Genomic DNA, 10,849 nt, shown 5'->3' on the forward strand with positions numbered 1-10,849 from the left:
TTCACCCACTTACTATAAATACTCTTTCCGTCCACCTTGATATTGACTCATGCAAACATCATCCGAAGGGGGATGCATCCTGGCCATCTTAAGGCCAAGCATGAATCTCATGGTGTGAACGTATAGGGAGAAACGTGAGTGGAATCATAGACATATTTGATATGCCTCTTCCTCCCACTGAGTATTTTATAACCTAGGGTTTAGCTTACTTAGAAAAAACACGGCTAAGGATTTTAACTAAGTGAATTTTAGGTTTTCCCAAGAGTAACTTTTAGCTTGGATAGTGAAACAACTTTTGATCATCATCCATTAAAATCTTTAACGGAGTCTTTGACCAAAACATTGTATGCTTGTTGAAAATCTATCTAATTTACATGTCCAGGTAGGTTCCCAGGTAGGGGTGTTACGTTTCCGTCAACTTAAGAACCCCAACCTAGCCAGAACCCGCCTTAGACAAAAGGTCCCTTATAGATAGGTTTACAACAAATTTAATCATTTTTTCCAACCAATTTAATTCTATTAAACCGATTTTAAAAGATTAATCTAGGTTACTAAACTCTTTAGAACCACTTGAACTTAGGTCTATCTCAATCCAATTTTAAAACCCTTTTTAAAACTTGAGTTCACCCTAAGTCCACGTGCAACCCTGAATTATTGATTTTAGGTATACTTTTCTTTATAACACTTATAAACAGAAACAACCATCACAATGCGAAGCTAACACATGCAAGGCATTCACAACGCTTATAAACAGCCAAGTGTCATGCTCAATGCATTGTCCATTCATTGCTACTTCTTTTATATAACACTTATATAAAACAACAATGAAATAAGTAAAACATGTTTCCATTCACCCTTAGACTATAACATTTATAATAAAAGGATGATGCATGATAATGCTCACTGCATGCAAAATATAACTCTTATATTTCATGATGCATGCGAATGCTTTCAAGTAATTTCTTTATGCTTGATTATAACATTTATAATACATGATGCATGAATGATTGCACAACCTAAGGTGGGTTTTAACTATATGAAAAACACTTTGACATATAAGCACCATACATTACATGTATAAGCAATAAAAGTTGATGAACCGGGTAAAATTTCCTTAAAACACAAAAGAAAAGCTAACTATTACAAAGGCAAGGAGTCTCCAGTTCAAATAGGCGAACTGGGTCTTGAACCACTTGGCAAAGCATCGCTTCTTCTACCATCGTGTACTAAGCACCTCATGATCATCTACATGATAAAACAAACACTTTGCTCTATCGCTTACTGATGATGGGTAGAAATGCACGTCATTATAGGCCTTTTATTTAGAATTATGAGAGCTGTTAAGTAGAATATGCGCCGATTATGTTAGAGAATTCATGAGAAAATGAGTTTATGTCTATCAGCATTAATAATCTCGGCTAACCCACTATTATGTGTTATTATGAATTTAATTGTTTATTTTTGTAGCAACCGTAGAAAGTGATCGCATGCACAGAAGCCAGGCTATCGCAAAGACGACTGCATGCGGGAATCTCTCCATCACAAAGGCAAGCGCATACGCTCAATGCATGGATGTTGCGGCCATTAAAAAGAGGGATGAACGCAAGGTTAGTGGAATGCAAACATGAACACATACCTCGGGAGTATCAAAAGATGATGTTGACATTTCACCTACCACGCCGTTAGCAATAGAGCATTCAGAAAAGGACTATCGCGCCGCGAGTGTCAGAATCAGAGTAGGTCTATTACTGCTATCGGCGATCAAGCTCTATAAATAGAGGCCGTTGAGTAGAACTTCAAATCATCCAAGTTTCTACCTTCGGGTAGATCCTTGTGATCAAGACCAAAGCGTGAGAAGATAGCTAGAGAGTTCTTCATCCCCTTCAATCATTCCGAGTGACGATCGGAGCCTCCACCGGAGTCAGAGCTCGAGAGAGTCTACTCCACCGCCTATCCATTGCACCGCCGGCAGCCTTGACACACATCTGCTGGAAGAAGACATTGCTTCCAGCTGGCCCTCCATTTCTCTTCTTTCCTTATATTGTATTACATTTGGCTTAAGAAATTAATACATTTTGTTATCAATGCATTTCTATATTTTCCTTCGTTCCATCTCCATCTTCATTTACTTAGCATTCTTTACTTTCATTGCATCACTAAGTGAGATTGCTAGAGTATCTCATACTTAATCATGCGGCATGGGTTATGAAACTTGTAGCAAATCATCAGGAGGTGTACGTTTCGTGAGTGTTGTGAGAAAACCTTATTTGCTTAGTGTGAAGTTGTAGCAACACTTGTCTATAAGCAGAAGCAATGCTTGTCCGACCAAAGTTGCAAACAATATTGAAGTGTAGGCGATGCGTCGAAAGCCATTATTGACCCCAAGATGGAAGGGCAATTAGTCCCTGAGCTGAAGGTAGTTCTAAGCACATGGTGGCCAACATGCGCCCAACAATTGTCGGAAGTTCTAATGGCCAAGATGAGCTTCTTGACCTAACAGTTGAGAGCAATCTCCTGCATGGAAGACTCCTTGCGGAGACATCACTCCAATTTCTCCAAGGACATCTTCTACTTTATCTTTACCTTGTTTTCTTAGTTTAGTTTATTTTAATTATTGTTATTTTGGATATGCGGCTACTTCCTTGGTTGTGGTGTGTTTGCTTCTTATAGGTGCAACAATAATTCTCCTTGGTGTGCAGTTACAACGGAGGAATCCTCCCTATCATTCAACGCATGGCTTTGACCGCATGAATTCCAAGGGCATGGTCGCAAGCGTTATTCTACTTAAGGTTCTTTTCTTGTTATCTTGTATTCATTATCCTTTTGAAATTTTCTTTGACCGATTTCTTTCCTTTGCGATGCATCTATGATGGTACGTATAATTCACTACATCCGCTAACGAAACATCCCAAGGCTCTCCTTACTTTTAATAGCTTCTTCAAAATTTGGCAGTCTAAGTTTTATCATGTGTAAACCTCTACTCAAACATTTGTTACCGCATTCCTGTTGAGCTTGTCTTTAGCTTTGCGGCGAGAGCGCTGCTGTAAAAAAAAAAATTAATTGAATATGCACTGTGATTTATGATATGATGATTCAAGTTCTTATCCCCGACAACGGCGCCAAAAACTTGTAATGGAAAATTTGAATGAATGCGTTGATTGTGTATCGCCAACAACTTGTTAGGCTGCTGGCGTACGTATATGCTATGCGAAAATGATAATATGCGATATACATTCTAAATGTATGCGATGATGCTTAAATGCTTCGTAGTATGTGTTCGTGTAGTGCGCATGTCACAAGTTTTCTTACACTGGAACCAAGTATAATTCCAATGCAAGTTTCTCAGAGTGATCTGAGGTCGAACATGGGAATTGTGAGAATTAATGCGATATTAATGTTGTATATGCGACAAGTTAAACATAAAGAATAATGAATTGTGTTGAAAAGTAATTGCGGTAAAAAATAAAATGCACTGAACAGTAAAATGTGATAAAGTAAATTGTGGTGATAAATAAATTGCAGTGATAAAGTAAATGAATAAACAATTAAATATACAAGTTGAGGACTGGCTGTGAAGATGTGCAAAAGTGTCTGATGAATGTGGTGGCAAGTCTTGTGAAATGAGTCAGAAAGAAAATGGGTTGAGGGAAGGACATCGTAAGTTCGTCATTCTTGTTGAGGATGCAGCTAAGGTTCCACTTTCCCTTGGCATACACCTTTCAGTGATTGGTTGCGTTCCCATCTGTCTATGGTGAAACAGGGATGAACGTGATGAACGCAAGGTTGTTTCCATCTCTGGAAATACTTCTTGTTTTAGTTACCGCATTCTTCCAAACTTCTTTCGAGAGGCGAAATAACATCTTCACTTCTGCTCTCACAGGTGAAGATGCCATTGAGCATTCTTTAGCTAAACTCAGCTGATTTCTTCAACGAAGATTAACTCACTCGCTTAATCCTTCCCCTTACCATGGGGATTAGTTACACATGATGAAGAAGATGGATGATGAATGTATGGAGAAGAACAGAGAAATGACGATGAATACGATAATGATATTAAAATCTAAGGATAAGCATTTGTTACAGATAGTGAATGAAAGTTTAGAGATGAACACAGTAGATGAATGGAAAATAAGAACAAATACGAAAAGAGTGTCAATGTCTTGACAAGGATCCGATCAGAGACGATTTACTTACCGGCGTGTGGTAGAAATGGAGTGGAAAGCTTCACTCTTAGGCTTGTTTTCTAGGTAGTAGTGACCTCTTGCACAGAGGTTCTTCTTCAGGAATGGAAATAATTGCTTGCCCAGAGACTTACCTCTCGATCTTGTCTCGTCTTTCTCCCCGGATTTCTATAAATTGTCTCTTTAGACCAGCCTTCTTTCTTTGAATTTGAAGTAGCTATTTATAGACCTTCGCTCCTTCTGTATCAGCAGTCCTGCTCTGAAAAACTGATAATTCCTGCCATGGCTTGGTGGAAACGTCCGCTCTGCTCCACGTTCAATTTGTTAGAATCGTACAACCGAAAATTTGTACAATGCCAGAAGTCCTTGCAAATGCGTCACTCTTTTCATCTACGATCGATTGCCACATGCGGTGAAATTGTTTTGATCTTTTATCGATTGCCGCATGCAGTGGAAATGTGTTGATCGTTTGCGTCCATGATCGATCGTCGCATGCGCTGCAATTGCGTTGTTCTTTCTTTGTTCTTGAATGATTGCCGCATTCTGTGATAATGCGTTGTTCATTTTTTTCCTCGAGCAAATGTCGTATGTAGTGACATGTTTTCTGCAAAACAAAGACTTGGACATTCCATGTTGCCATCGCAATGGGGTTGGCGAGTGTACTTACGACACTTTACAATTTTAGCAGTTTTAAGCTAATTTCTATACTGTTGATGTAACTTTTCCTTCTTTTTGCCGTATAATCTAAATAAAACGGTATAAATAACTTGTATTTCTACAAGTTATCAGCTGCCAAACTCTAAGTTTGGGGCTGCCAGTGATCCCGGAGAAATGCGTTAACTACATTGCGATGTTATCTAAAAAAAAAAAAAAGTCAGGAATAACAACTCCACTGTCAGCGCAATGGGGAAACCCATGCTGATAAGAGTTAAGTTGTGAAAGGCACTTACCCGTAGTTGGATGTCTTCATGACATACATGGGGGCAAGCCAAAACGAAAGTAAGTCGGCAGGATCAATGGATAAGCGCAACTCCTTTGACTGGTGCAAGCCAAATTAAGCAAGACAAGAGTTGAGTTGAATATGGCACGCAACCGAAGTTGGCTGTCCGCATGACACACGTGAGGGCAAGCCAAAACGAAGAGTGTAACCAGGTTCAATGCTGCATTCCAACAATAAAACACAAAGCTTTGAATTGTTTCAGCGAATGCATTCTTAAAAGCTAAACGAAAAGTTGCGGAGAATGAATAAAAAGTTTTTGAGTAAAGGCTTGCCGAATTTAAGCTTAGAAAAGATCTCTTTGAAGAAGTAGCCGAAGTGGAGGCGAACGTTGCTAGCTGTAATGCAAATATTGATCTTTAACAATGCGCTGATACATATGCGATACTACTTCTAGATATGCGTTAATTATGAATATTCTTATAGTATTCCTTACATTGTCACAAGTTTCCTTATGTTGGAACCAAGTGTAATTCCACCGCAAGTTTCTCGGTGTGATCCGAGGTCGAACACAGGGACTGTTTGAGATTATTGTGGTGTGTTCGTGGTATATGCGACCAGGTTTTTCAATCTTTAAAGAGTGTTTTGTACAAGTATATTAAATTTGCGGTAAAGTAAAAGAAAGCAGTAAAATGCGATAATAAACTAAGTACAGTAAACCTAAGCTAGATGATACAAGATACAAGCTTCATGATACAAGATGCTGGGGTCCAGGCTGGCTGTGAAGGTGATGCAAAGACCATGGAATGTGGCGGCTAGTCTTATGTACAAACAGAAAGAGAAAGATAACTAATATAAACAACGCAAGTTTCTTAATTGTGTTGAAGTTATAAGTATGGTTCCGTTTTTCTCTTGGTGTACACCTTTCAGTGATCGACCACGCTCCCACATGTCTGTGGTGAATTAGAGGCGAACATAATGAATGCAAGGTTGCTTCCATGTCTGGAAGTACTACTCGCTTTAGTTAATGCATTCTTCTAACCTTCTCTAGATAGATGAATGGCATCTTCACTTATGCTCTTACAGGTGAAGATGCCGTCTAGAATGCTTTTGCTAAACGCATTTATCTCTTTAACACAAGTTAAGTACTCATTTAATTCATATTAGCTATCAGGGGATTAAGAAGACATCATGGAGAAAGTGATTAACGGATGAACGGAAGAAGACAGAAAATGGAATATGAAAACAATCGAAACATTTAATATGTTTATTAAGCGTTTGATACATGGTTTGTGAATGAAGAGATAAAGAAAGTGAAATACAATGATGAAAAGAGATAGAACAGGTACAAACAAGCGCCAACGTCTTGGCACCGATTCGAGTGGAGATCTGCTTGCCGGATTGGATGGATCAGATGGATGGAGGAGCTTCCCTCTCAGGCTTGCTCAACTGGTAGCAGGGTTCTCAGCATAGAGCTTCTCGGCGGGTATTCGGCAGAATAAAACTGAGACTCACCTCTCGGCCTTGTCTCGTCTTCTTCTCGGATTTCTTCAGTTAAGCACTCAGCGCATCCTTTCCTCTCAACACTTTAGCAGAAATTAGCCCTGTATCCAGTAGCCTCTAGTTTCTTTAAAATCTATGGGGTATTTATAGGTGAGGATCTTTGACTCCAGCCTTGTAGTCCCCACTTGTTGTTATGGAAATTTTGAAGATGAAGGGATATTATTCCTTCTGTTATGCAATCAGATCGTTAATTCTGCACAACCGTTAGTATTACACGTGTCTCAATCCTCCGCTCTTGCATTGCTCAGCTGCATCTTTCGATCGTGAGTTCGCATGCGGTGTTGTTTTTATTAACACATGCGATTGAAAGTCAGCTCTAGATCGACTGTCGCATTGCGACATCATTGCGTTAATTTTCTCTTCATTGTTGATTGACGGACGCAACGTGACAGATATGCGTTGATCAGTTCTTCTTGAGCCTTGAGCGCAAGCGATGACTCGGTTTCCTGCAAAATAGAGTAAAATCTCCTTTTCTTCCATCTCAAAGATGTTAGTGGGTGTCATTGCGATAATTTATAATTATTGTAATTCTGAGCTAATTTTCATACAATTGACGCATATTTACTATCTTTTGGCCGCAATATCTAGATAAGGCAGTCTAAATAACTTGTATTTCTACAAGTTATCACACCCCCAAATTTAGATATATGTTTATCCTCAAGCATATCTTCTACTAAGGCAATAAAGCTTAATTCCTATCCTATATTTTTGCGTCGATTGGTTGCTCCGAATGTTACACTTAGGCACATTACTTAACATCGTAATTTCCTTTATCCTTGCTAATTCTTAACAAAGCCCTACTTTATTCTTCTTTATAACAAATTTATGCTAAAAAATGCTTTTCTAATTTTTCAAAATATAATGTTTCTCTTCTTTGCAAAATAACTCGATGTATCTATATACGGTGGTCAAAACTTTGCATTATTTATTTAAAGACTGTTGGTCGTGGTTACACTTTTCATGCTGGCCTATCCCTACGGGTGTCATGTGAACATCCAACTATGGTTGTGTGCCAATTTCAACTTTAACTCATGAATTTCAGAGGAGTTGTCTCTTGCATTTATTCTTTTTTTTTTTTTTTTATCACATTGCGTTGTTTCTTGGAAAACCACCTTTCGTTTTGGCTTGCTCCTACGGGTGTCATACGAACATTCAACTACGAGCAGGCTCCTTTCACAACTAAACTCTGATCAGGTTGGGAACATTTTAAGGGTTTCCCTTGCGTTGACATTGGCGCTTTGTATGATTTTTTTTTTTTTTTTTTGAAATCTGAACGCATTGTCTTAAATACTACATATTCTTGATCTCATCTGCTCAGACCTTCCCCACCCCAATTTAAAGATGAGCAAGGTCCTCATTGCATTGTTTGGATAGACTAGCAAACCACTTAGAATCAAATTTCAAAAAGAAGGTTTGAGCAGAACTATGAAAAAGATAAAAGGTAAAGTACTGCTAAACTAAGAATTAACTAAGTGTTAGTCAGAATTTACTAAGTATAGGAAATGTTTCTAAGTCAAACATATATTACATCATAGCAACGCAATGAAGAACACAAAAGTAAAAGATTGAGAATATCGCAAATAGTGACAAAGGATGATAAAGAAAAAGGCACAAGCAAAAATGGAGTGAATATGTACTCATTGTATTGAATATTAACAAAGTATACAATTAATTACAAATTAACGCAACACAAAATTTTTGCCTGTACAAGAATCAAAGAATTGAGATGTCATTGTTTGAATTCGATTCAAATGTGTGCATGATAAAAAAATAACACTGTGCTTCTATTAAAGCAAGTACATTTTTGCTGACGATGGGCAACAAGGCATATATCCCTGCAACACTCCCCTTAACTAAACACATTTCTGGAGGATACCTCAACATAGTGCATTTAGCTAAGGACAGGCAAAGGACATATACGAGCACAACATACCCCTCAACTTAATGCATTTGAGTGTAATGGCCACAAGGTGTCTTTTGTTAACACACTATGCACCCATCATCGCGTTACATACCAGTTTTTAATTTTTATTTAATTCATCAGAAACGCAAGTTGAAAAGACGTTGCAGTGTTTAGTGTTTCATCCAATCATTCACAAAAATTAAAGAACAATGCTAATAATGTATACAAATTCCACGATATAAACATGACATGAAAAATTAAAGCGAAGAGAATTATATAAATCAGTAAAGGCTAATTCTAAAAAGCAGTAAATACATGATTTAGAAAGTAGTAAAAGAAAACTATAAAGAAAGCTTGTAAACATAGATAGGATACTGATTGAAAGAAGTTCTCAGAATTACCGCAATCGCTTTCCTCCACAGACGGTTTAATCCTGCTTGCCCAAGTCAATGGTGTCCATGCGTCGCTCGAAGTCGCCTCTGTAGTAAGGCTTAATTCGTTAACCTTGACTTTAAACGCATTGTTCCCGTCTAAAGTTGTTAGTTCCACTGCTTTATAAGGAAAGATAGTCTTGATTTTGAACGGTCCAGACCAGCGAGATTTCAACTTTCCTGGGAACAATCACAAACGAGCATTAAATAATAATACCTATTGACCTTCGGTGAATGTTTGATCGTTTATTTGGTCGTCATGCCACTTCTTTGTTTTCTTCTTATAGATCTTGGCATTTTCATAAGCGTCCCTTCGCCATTCGACCAGCTGATTTAATTGCAGCTTCCGGACTTTCCCCGCACTTGCTAAATCAAACTCCAGCTTCTTACATGCCCACATCGCCTTATGTTCCAATTCAATCGGCAGATGACAAGGTTTCCTAAAAACGAGGGCATACGGAGACATGCCAATTGGTGTTTTGTAGGCAGTCCTGTAAGCCCATAGTGCTTCATCAAGCTTGGGTGACCAATCCTTCCTAGAGTATTGACTACCTTCTCTAAGATAGTTTTGATCTCTCTATTAGAAATCTCTGCCTGCCCATTAGTCTTTGGGTGATACGCAGTTGCAACTTAATAGCTAACGTTAAATTTAGTCAACAAGTTGGCAATTATACGGTTGATAAAGTGAGAACCCTCATCACTGGTTAAGGCCCGTGGCATCCCATATCGAGCAAAAATGTTCTTCTTAAAAAACTTCGCCACTGTGGCCGCATCATTTTTGGCACATGCGATGGCCTTAACCCACTTCGATACGTAATCAACCGCAACGAGGATATAGTGATGACCTTCTGATGGTGGAAACGGGCCCATAAAGTCAATTCCCCAAACATCAAATAATTCCACTTCTAAGATTGATGCCAATGGCATTTCATTTCTTTTTGACATACTTCCTGTTCTTTGACATCTGTCACATTGCACAACGTGGGCTTGGGCATCCTTGAATAGCGTTGGCCAGAAATAGCCTCATTGTAAAACCTTTGCAGCAGTTTGCTGCCCCCCAAAATGTCCTCCATATGGGGACTCATGACAAAGCTCTAGAATGTGCTTAACTTCGTGCTCAAGAACACATCGACGTAATATATGATCAGGTCCTTGTCGATATAGGAATGGGTTGTCCCAGAAGTAGAATTTGGCATCATGTCTTAGCTTTTTCTTCTACTGGTAAGAATAGTCATCTGGTATTTGACCGCAAATGATGAAGTTCACGATGTCCGCATACCAGGGAACATTAATGCCCACTGCCATCAGCAGCTCATCGGGGAATCTTTCTTCAATATCTTTTTCTTTACCTTGAATCTCGCAATTCTCCAATCTTGACAAATGATCCGCGACTTGGTTCTCGGTGACCTTCTAATCTTTAATCTCTATGTCAAATTCTTGCAGTAGCAACACCCATCGTATAAGCCTTGGTTTTGCGTCCTTCTTTGTCATCAAATACTTGATCGCAGAGTGATCCGTATACCCCACAACGGTTGTTTCGATTAAGTATTATCGGAATTTCTTCAGTGCAAATACCACTACGAGCATTTCCTTCTCTGTAGTTGTATAGTTTTCCTGCGCATCGTTCAATGTTTTACTTGCATAATAAATAGGATGCAATATCTTGTCCTTGCGCTAACTTAATACTGCTCCCACAGCATGTCCGCTGGCATCGCACATCAACGTGAATGGTTGCGTCCAATCTGGCGCAATCAAAATGGGTGTGGAGATGAGCGCATCTTTCAATATGTTGAATGCTTTGGTGCATGCGTCATCGAAGTTATATTCTCGGTCA

Source organism: Benincasa hispida, chromosome 8 (genome assembly GCF_009727055.1).
Source record: "Benincasa hispida cultivar B227 chromosome 8, ASM972705v1, whole genome shotgun sequence".
Lineage (NCBI taxonomy): Eukaryota > Viridiplantae > Streptophyta > Magnoliopsida > Cucurbitales > Cucurbitaceae > Benincasa > Benincasa hispida.